The sequence below is a fragment of the Alligator sinensis genome, unplaced genomic scaffold (genome assembly GCF_000455745.1).
Source record: "Alligator sinensis unplaced genomic scaffold, ASM45574v1 scaffold135_2, whole genome shotgun sequence".
NCBI lineage: Eukaryota > Metazoa > Chordata > Crocodylia > Alligatoridae > Alligator > Alligator sinensis.
Window position 1 is genome coordinate 640,077 of NW_005842067.1, and position 9,386 is coordinate 649,462.

The 9,386-nt window shown below is 39.8% G+C and overlaps 1 protein-coding gene and 1 long non-coding RNA gene across 3 annotated transcripts in view; one reads left to right on the forward strand and one right to left on the reverse strand.

Moving 5' to 3' along the window:
- Nucleotides 1–9,386, forward strand: part of NR3C1 (nuclear receptor subfamily 3 group C member 1) — a 136,718-nt gene that overhangs the window by 116,091 nt on the left and 11,241 nt on the right. The gene's annotated exons all lie outside the window — the stretch shown is intronic.
- On the reverse strand, nucleotides 2,814–9,221 carry LOC112550273. The gene is made up of 2 exons (XR_003094015.1): nucleotides 5,736–9,221; nucleotides 2,814–2,982 (listed from the first exon to the last, which is right to left on the reverse strand). It is a non-coding gene; the product is annotated as an uncharacterized LOC112550273 (long non-coding RNA).

The window sequence follows — 9,386 nt, forward strand, 5'->3', positions numbered from 1 at the left end:
GGTGGACGCCGACAGGGAGGGGTGGTGCGCAGCTAGCCGGACAGCCTTTTTGGGTTGGAGCCATGTTCCCCGTCGGTCTGTGTCCACAGCAGCAGCAGGTGGGGGGCGTGGCTCCAGCCAGGCAGGGGGCGTGGCTCTAGCCCAAAATGCTGTGGCACACCTGAACGTGCCTGACAACACACCAGTTGGGAAGCGCTGCTTTAGAGTAATAACATAGCAAAAGCATTGGATTTTTACTCTTGTCAGGTCTTTCATGCATTAAACGTTTAGAATATGTCTTTGTGGAATAGCTAATGCCTTCATGTGGCAGAAATAGTAAAAATTAATTATTCTGGCAGTGCTAATAGGATTTATGATTCCTAATGTTCTAAATTGGGGCATAGAATTTTTTACCTCAGAAGTCTGCTATTACTTATAACAGTGCTTTAAATATACATAAAGCTTTATAAGTAAGACCATGTCATTGCTCCAAGGAGCTAACAGTCTAAGAGCAATACTTTTGCAACCTGATTCTTAAACATTATTAATCTAGGTGCATATTCTATTTTAATTATGGTATTTTTTTTTGTCCAAGTTAGATGTCATTAACTCTAAGTAAAGCCTTTGTATTGAGAAATTAATATTGGGTTAGTGGCATTGTGCTTAAGGTTTATTTAGCACTTACATTCTAACTTACTGTTTTTCAGTGTGTTTTACGTTCCTCTAAATTACCTTCCTAGCTGTAATTTCCCATGTTTCACTCACCAGTTAAATACAGCTAATTCTGAGTAAAATATAGCAACTCATAGCTCATAAAAGCAACAAGAAATTATAAAACAAAAAATTGAGAATATTGTATTGAAACTAGAAGGGCAATTTTGTGCCCTGTAGACGCAATATAATAACTATACCAGAATAATTGCAGTGATGGGATTTTGGCAACAGTACTGTAAGTAATACCTCAATACCTGCACAAAGTGCTTTTGGATTTTTAATTGTTACAGTTGATCAGGGACACTTCTTTACAAGTCATACGCAAATGGTATCTCCAGGAACACAGCATCCTCAAATGCTACTGTAGGCCTTTAGTTCAATATTAACCCAAAGGAAAGAATTCTGTCTACTGCATGACTAACTCTACCTTCTTGGTTATCCCCGGTCCAACCACTAAAAAGGTCCAAACATACTTAAAGTATGAACCATGGCAGAATCAAAGTCCAGCATAAGGGTTTGAGTGTCATCTGTTGGGAGAACCAGACGTTAAAATTTCTGGATATTTCTGCATTTTAAGCTTCCAATACGTGATCCTTTGAAAGTAAAACTTGCTAAGTAACTGAAACATTTTTTTGTGTCACCAAATCTCTCTCATAGTATTATGCTGACTTTGTTTTTTCAGTATAAACAGGAAAAAATATGAGTTGTCCTTTATAAATGCAACAGTTTAATATCTGATGCTACTAAATACTGCAAAGGATAGCTCCATGACCTGCCAAATCAGGCCCTTAGTTATTGGCTAAAATGTAGTATCAGGATCATGTACGCAGCATGTACAGTCATTTCACTGTCTCCTCTCAGACCCAAAAGCATTTGGAATGGATTTATCTCAGTGCAAGAGCGCAGGCACTGGACTTCTGCAGCAGATCTCTGACTTCCCCTGTAATAATTTCATAACTCTAATGTTAAAGGGAAGACAAAGATACAGCAATACAAGTTGCGTAATCTTTTTATCTGGTGAGATGTGCATAAAGTATGCAAACATTTTCATACCCCACTCCCTCCCCCATTCCTTACTCACACATTTCCCAGTGACAGCAACAGAGTTAATCTTTCTTTGGTCTCACATTTTTTAATTTAACTTACATGGACAAATTTCTGCCTGCTTCACTTTTTCGTCCAATTAAAATAGAATTGTCCATTCTTCTCCATATCCATATTACTTCAAGTGAAAGTCTTGCCTTTTCTTTAACCCGGTGACTTGCATTGCATAAATGAGGATAAAAATCACTAGAATTGGCAAGACCTTGCTGAGTTACACATGCTACCCCATGTACGGTTATAGCAGTTCAGTTGTACAAAGCTGGAAAAAAAGGTTCATCCCATGGATTTAAAGATTTATTATATAATAAACTTTGTATTTATGTCACATGCAATGATCATCTTGGAATACCTATGAAAGTAATAAATACTTTTCTTAGTGTATGTATGCTGCCTCTCACCTAAATAATACTTTACAGGTAGTTAATTTTACCCTCCCCTTTGAATAAAAGTAGTATTCCAGTTTTCTTAATGGGAAGTAATAAAGTTACTTGACTTAACTGAGGGCACAGAGGGAAACTGTTGCAAAACAAGTTATTTCTACTGACTCTCAATTCACAGTCCTAACAACTCAATTCCCTTCATTCAATTATTTTTTCAACTTTACAGTCACTGGAACAACAGTAAATAGAGCTGGAATAGAGCAGGGATCCAATTGATTGTCTGGCTCTCAAGGGAGAAAGCCTGCTTTTATGCAAAACTACACCATAGAAATAATTTATGATATTGTAAAGGTATCTGCATAGCTGCAGTTTCTAGACATGTCTGGCTTGAGAGTAATTTTTTACATATATTTTGCTAAAATTAATTCTAGTGTATGAAAACCTGAGAAATCTGAAGTACATGTTAACATATTTTCTCCTTCTGTTTGAAGTCAGCCAGCATTTTAAAATAGTTTATTGGCAGTGAACATTGTTAACAGTCACACTATTACAGTTAAGTAATTTGGAGATACTTGATTGGGTGAGGGAGGAGTCTGCAGAGAGCACTTCTGGCCAGAAATGACATGCTGCTTTAGACTATTTGTAAAAGGCTTTATTACTGACCACTTCAATTAGGGAGCCAGACACACACACATCTTCTGATCGTATTTCTTTATTGTCACTTCCTTTCCTTTGTGCCTTCCTTACAGTAAGATGATGGTGCTAGTAGGAAACCACTTCCTGGGTTAGTCAGTGTCATAGCTTGCTGCAAAACACAACATGAGAGAGGTTATTAAGAATGTTATTTTAAACCTGTAAGGTTATTAAGAACCAAAGGAAGATTATTTTAAAATGGCAGAAAAGAAATTAGCAACATTTGATTTTTTTGTATTTTGCACTGCAAATCGGCTGTAGGATCAGTTGCAATGTATTATCAACTGTGTGACTTGTGGACAAAAATAATATAAGGTATAAAGTGAGAACACGACACTGTCTCCATTAAATAGTCACAGACTGCTTCATCATAAGTGAAATATTTTTTATGTATGATTAAGGATCATGTATAAGTAAACATTTTAGTTCCAAAGATTGATCAGTAACAGTAACTGGAGCTCTGAGAATAAAAACTGCTGTTTCAAAAACTAAGGATTTTTTTACAAAACTTTAATAAAAGTAGAAAATAGTACGCTCAAATATTCCATGTGTGCATACATGTAATTTATTTCTATCTGTAAAATATGCTTTTTAAAATTTTTGCTTTCTTGTTTTCTGGTGGAGGGGTTCTATCTTTATCTTCTTAAAAAAAGAAAACCCAAAACTTCCCCTGTACCCAGCCTTCATCAGCTAAACAACTATATCTAGATTCTGTAGCCAGACTAGCATACTGTTCGTTTGGTAAGGCAGAACAAGGAAGTCAGTAGCTTCTCATTCAGGCAGTGCTCCATTTGTGCACGAGTGCAGTAGGGCCAAAGACTTTCACCTGAGCACCTGATTTTTAGAGATCCCATTCAAGCTGATGGTGGTGAATTTTAAGCAAAAGAGAAAGGAAGCTCTAAGTGACAAGCTGGTTACATTGTAGCCTGATCCAGTTTTCTGTGAAGTCAACAGAGATCATATAGAGACATTCAGTTCCTCCTGGCAGTCATTGTTCACCCAGGGGAAGCCATGAGTTTACAGATGTTCAAGATTTTTCTCCCAGAGTAAAAATGTCTGTTCCAGAATTAACAAATTTTGGAAACAACCAGGATTAAGTTGTTGAACATCTATGTACATCATTAAGTACTCAAACATCTATGAACATCCGAGTAGAGACAGCATAGTTCTCCAGCATCCCAGAGTGCTTTGCTCTCAAGCCCCTCCTCTCCTCTCCCTCCTTCCAGGGAGACACACCCCTGGCTGTGCAGCATCTCTACTCTTCAAGAGCTCAGCATTCAAAAGTCTGTTCAGGCATCTCTGGATAAGTTTTTCTACCAGAAGAACAAAACTGGGAGAATACTTCCAGACTATTTGAGCTCATGTACACAGCAAGAGAAATTCCCATGAAATTGAATAGTCTCCTAGTGCATAAAGTAGCCATTTCTTCCCACTCACACTTATTCCCATGTGGGAGCTGTACTCTTTGCCAGATTAATATTTTAATTTTCAGTTTCCATCATTTTACATCCTGAAACCTGAAAAAAACAAAAGGTGGAAGGAAGCTTGGAAGCCCAATGTATCTAAAACTCCAGGTTTTATTTTAGTATTTTGGGGACTGTAAAAGCCTTTATTGAATAATACTGCATCATAATTGCCACAATTTTTGATAGACATTTTATATTAGAGCCACCATTAATGGATTCCAGCTCTTATCTCTGAGAAAAGGCATTCCAGTTGTACATCAACAGTTGCAAACCATGTTGTTCCCAGAAACTGGTGTATAGCACAACTGCTGCAAGTCTTCTCTTACCAAGCTCACCACCTCAGTAGTTCTCTGTGCATAGGTCTGAGGCTACACCTCTTTTTCATTTGTCCCTACAGTGTTGTTATATGCACTAAGACGCATTGGTACTGCCTTTAAGTGAAAAAAAGAATAAACATGTATTATGTTTGAGAGGAAATGCTTTTAACAGTTTTCTTTTTCCTAAAACTATTTCTCTTAAAAATATATATTTTCATCTCCGGCTGTGGGATCAGCAGACTCTGTTGTTCAGAGTGACTGGTACTTTGTTTACTGATTTTAATCTTCCATAGATTTAATAGAACCAAGTGACTCATACCAGAGTCTGAAAAGCACATGCTTTTATCACTTTCTTGCATCCCATGAAAACCTTATGTGCCTTTGAAGTATAAATTTTTATAGCCTTTAACTCAATTTGTATTTTCTGTGCAAAGGTGATTTCCAGAATGCTAAATAATTTTTAAAAGAGAACATTATAGTCTGAGTAACTAAGTTATCTTATTATAGGAGCACATATGTTTTTATTAGACATAGTAAATATGACATCCAGATGCTACGACCTCATACAGGAAAGTAGGTATCTAATTTAGTACTCACTGGATAGCTGTATGTATAGTGAGAGCTGGGGTTTCCTACTGGTATTAATGTATTTTGTGTTAATGATCACATTGGGCAGTCAGTAGCTGTAGTCCTCCACCGGTTAATATCCCATTTTTGCTTTTGGAGACTGGCCCATCATTTTGTTGTTTGAAGCATACAGCATACTACTTTTCTGGGCTAATTGGTGAACAACATGAGATTGGCAGCTGACTACAAACACTGTGATGCTTGATTGTTAAGGAGCATCCCAGTGTGTTCCTTTATACTGTAGCTGATCGAAAGGTTAAGGAATATTTGATTCATAAGAAACAGGAAAGTGACCCAACCCAAGCTAACTTTAAAATCTCCACCAAAGCAAGAATATTGTCCAAGGGATAAATGAATCAGCTGTCTAGTTAACCCTCCACTTATAGAATGGTGCTAATTGCACATTGCAAAGTAAAACTACAATTTAATTACACTGTAATCGCAGAGCAACCAACCTGTAGTTATTCTGCCATATGCTGTGGACTTCTCTACTTCTAGTCTGACTGGGATGATATACTTTGTCAGACCTCTGCTTTTCTGTGTGTCCATTATAATATAATCCATCCTTTTCTTTTCTGACTGGTGCTGCTTTTCAAGAATTTTCAAAAATTAAAACATGCGACTCTTGTTAAGAATAAAATCCAGGTTAATTGCGGATAAATGAACTCATAACTCTGTTAAATGGCTTACATAGAGCCACACAGCAAATAAAGGTAGAGCTAGTGAAGAACTCAGGAGTCCTGACTTCACATTGGTTCCTTTCTGTATCACTTGAAGGCAGCCCTTTTTTTACCACCTTCCCTCCCCCATGCATCAATGTGGCAGCTGAGATCATCTGATGTGCTCTCGCCAGGAGCTCTCCGAGTGGAATGTCTGGGACCCGTTCCCAGACTGTTTTCTAGTTTTGTGGACTATCCACTGAATTAGCTTCGCTGTTATTCTGACACAGCCCGAGTTGTTGCCCTTCAGGACAGTGCAAAGCTCATCTGTTTACTCAGACCTATGTGAAGGAAGGTGGGGTGTGTTTTTGGGGGACTGCATTTTGCTTCATTTTGGCAATATTAGATTTTGTGTATGGCTTTGTACACTCATTCAGCCATGTATTGATGGCTGCATTTATAATAGATGGAAATAAATAACATGCCCATTTCATAATATTTATTTTAACCTTCTGCCCAGAAATGGTAATATTTTACATGAGGAAAACTGCTGAGCCTTGTCATGGAATGAGTTTAAATTACTGTTTAAAATGCCTTTTGATACAACCTGAAGGGCACAGCAGAAAATTAGCCAAATAGAGTACGCTTAGTTTTATGCCAAGTGTCTGCAGAACAGCTGAACGTCCTAATGTTTATTTCCTGTCCTAATGTGGCCTGTTGCATTTTAAGTGTACTGTGTATTCTTTCAGCTCCTGCTGGGTCATTACATTCTGGCATTATGCTAGAGCAGGGCTATCCAACGGATTGGTCTACGTACCACATGCGGCCCACAGTGGGTGGGTAACACATCGCTCCCGGGCTCCTGCCTGGCTGCCACTGCCCCTCTTACTCTGGCTTCAGCAGCAGCCAGGGGCTCAGGACTCCCTGGTCCTCCCCCAGCTTCTGCTGCATGCCCCAGGGGCCAGGACAGCCCTGCACAGCACAATACAGGCCATGGTGCTGGGGGAACTGGCAGCCCAGAGCACCCTGCAGCACACTGCCACAGGGGATATGACAGGGAGAAAAAGGTGAGGTGGAGATGTAGGGGAGCACCTCCCTGTGTGCTCGGTGAAGCAGGGTGGAGGGCGCCCACATGCATGGGTGGTGCAGTAGAGGAGGGGAGCGCCCACACATGCATCCACAGTACAATGGTGTGGAAGGAGCCTGCCTGCATGTGCATGGGGCATGCAGCCTAGGAGGGCTGTGGCTGCTGCTGGTGCTGTTCATGTGGTATGTGGCTCTTGCTGGTGCTGCCTGGACCCTTAGAAGTTGGGCAGCCCTGTGCTAGAGTTTCCAGGGCTATATAGGCTTCCAGCAAAATAATAGCCTTATTCTTTGAAAGAAATTGTATAACACTGTGCATTTGAAACCAAAGATTTTCCTAGGCTTTTATACAGATTTGTTCGTACTAAGTTTAAAACAGATTGTGTTTCTTTCTATCAGCTATATCATCCTATTGCTCATCTCAGTTCATGTTCTTCCTGCGTTGTTGGTTGTCTCTTTATGGAAAATGCTTCCTCGGATAAATCCTTTTCTGAGTACACACTGTGTAATTCCCTTTTAGAGGATAGCTGAAAAAATGCTATCTTTGAAGAAAATGGGACAACTTCCTATCCATGTCCTGTTTTTGTTTTATGCTGAGAATTAGCAGTTCTTCAATAAAAATTGAAGAACAGTTGAAAAAGAGCTGTGTTGAAAGAGACAAGTGTTGAAAGAAAAAAGAATATGCTTTTCCCTTGTGGAAAATTTTGAAGCCATATTTGAAACAATTTTCCACGAGCACTATTTTCTATTGGTCTTTTCACAAATGGCACATATGAATTTTCTCTCTTCTCTACCCCTTGCTAAAATTCACTATTTCAGTGGTTGGGCCACACTTCAGATTGTGTTCCTGTGAATGCCATATTCATAGCAAATGTTTGTAATCATGCATCTAGAAAGGATTATTTATGTAGGTTAAGAGACTAAACAGCAGCACAGTTAGGAACTGTCTTGATGCAGTGTTTATTAAAAATAGAGAATATGGGGAAAGTTAAATATGTAAATATAGATCACCACTTAGTGATTCGTATTCAGTGGTTTTTCAAGATTTTCCTCCAGTTGCCCAGCACCACCTGCAAAACCATTATTAAAAACCAGATTATGTCTTATTTATTTTTAAAATAATGTTAAGATAATACTGCTTAATGTAATCACTATTACCATAGTATCATTTATTTGGTATCCTGGGCATCTTTGCAAACTTTCAAAGAATTTAGGATTAGTAATAAAGTCACTTACTACAGTGGTTTTCAATCTGTGGTCCACAGACCCCTGGAGGTCCACAGATTATGTCTAAGGGGTCTCCAAAAGATGATTATGATCAGTCAAAAGTATGTGAATACCCACACTTACAATTCAGAGGGGTCTGCATCTCTATTCAAAATTTCCAAAGGTGCCTGCACCTCCATCTGAAATTTTTTAGGGGTCTGCAAATGAAAGACTAAACTAAGCAGTAGCTAGAGGAGTTACCCTAAAGAGACAGTGGTGACATAATACTAGTGATCAAATAAGAAGTGTTGGTTGAGCTTTTCAAAGGCATGAGAGGAAGATACAGTTGGAAATGTCCTTCTTTTGGGCCCCTTGAAAAATCTCAGTATTAATATGTTGTTTCACTTGTTGTCCACTGAATGATAATTGCAAATGCTTTAGGACTGCTGAAGATCTGATAAATCTGTCAAATAACTTCAGAACCGAATTGTTACCTTGAGTTTATGGGGAGCTCTCAAAAGTTGTCTTCTGGCAACTAGTAGGTCTGGCATACTACTGATTGGGTGCCCCAGCTTACCCTAAATACCTGTTGTGAAACCATGTTTGCCTCCCACAATACCAAGTGAGACTTTAAAAATTAATTTCCCTTTCACTCCCAGACCACTCTTTACGTTCAGTGAGGGGGATATTGGGGTTGTGCAAAGCTTCAGTAGCCGATTCGATTCAGAGGAGATTTGGCCCAATTCGGCAGCCAAATATCTGAATCCAGATTGAATCAGGAGACCTATTAATTTCTCTGAATTAAATTGGAAGCCTCAGACTGTACAGGCAGGCACTAGGCAGTACTGGTGGGAGCAGCTGAGAGAAACTGCGGCTCATTCAGCTACTGCCTTGGCTGTTCTCCCTCCCCCACCCCCCCGGGACGAAGCAGACAGTGCTGGCAGCCCCAGGAGAAGCTGCTGGGGCTGGGGGAATGATTGGGAGCTGGGAGGAATGATTGGGGAGCTGGGGGGGATGATCGGGGGCTTGCCCTGGCTCCTGGTTCGATCTCCCAGCTCCCTGATCATTCCCCCCAGACCCCCGATCATTTCCCCCAGCCCCCATGGCTTCTCCCAGGGCTCCCAGCCATGCCTGACTCGTCCCCGCCAGGTCGGGCAA